Genomic DNA, 1083 nt, shown 5'->3' on the forward strand with positions numbered 1-1083 from the left:
AGACTGTCTGACACCCTCTTCTAGACTTGGCAAGCACCTGCATTTACGTGCACATTCATATTCTCTCTCTCTCTCTCTCTCTCTCTCTCTCTCTCACACACACACACACACACACACACACACACACACACACCAATAAATCTTAAAAAGATAGGCTATGCTGGATGGTGAGATGGCGCAATGTGTAAAGGCACATGTCACCAGACTTAATGACCTGACTTTGATCCCCGGAACCCACTTGGTGCAGAAAAAGAACCCAGCCCCTCAATATGTAATTAAATGTAAATATAATAAAGATCAGCTGCGTCTCTGCCCAGAAGAACCAGACACAGTGCCTGTTCCAAGCTGGACCTGACTGCAGCTGTGTGACACAGCAGAGTTTAAGTGTGTGTTCCCACACTGGGAACACTGAGACAACCCTATTCAGTGCCAAAGGTGAAGCCTGGGGGGGGGGGTGAAGGTCGGGGTTAATAGAGCAGGCAGAATCTACACAACCCCAGGATCAATTTGGGACCCAGCATACTGGCATAGGAGACATATATGAGCACACAGTAGGTCCTTGGCAACAAATATCAGTTCCCTATCCTGGCTGAGAAAAGTTTTGCTACCTCTAAGCGTCAAGCTAGGTGACACTCAAATTTTGCCCTGGAGGCATTAATTATAGACCAATTTGTCATTCGAGTGTGAAGACTAATTTTAAGCTTAAGTAAAACACCGACTTTCTAAGAATTGTCACTTTGACACTGAACCTTTCAGCACCCCGAATACTGAGCTTTCTCTGCCCTGGGCCTTGGAGAAGGCACCAGATGAGGTGTTAGAATCATTACTGTTTTACACAAGTGGAGACAAAGCTTTCAAAGTAGAAGTGGCTTGTCCAAAGGCACCGAATATTCAATGAGTAGAACATGGGGACTATTTCCAAAGCTGAAAGGATACCAGCTTTAATATTTACATTATTTGACTTACTAAATATTTGGGGGGGGGGACACTTACTGTAAGCTAAGCAATATGCTAAGAATTGACGAGGGGAGCCAGGCCTGGTGGCGCAGGCCTTTAATCCCAGCACTCGGGAGGCAGAGGCAG

The sequence above is a fragment of the Mus pahari genome, chromosome 20 (assembly GCF_900095145.1).
Source record: "Mus pahari chromosome 20, PAHARI_EIJ_v1.1, whole genome shotgun sequence".
Lineage (NCBI taxonomy): Eukaryota > Metazoa > Chordata > Mammalia > Rodentia > Muridae > Mus > Mus pahari.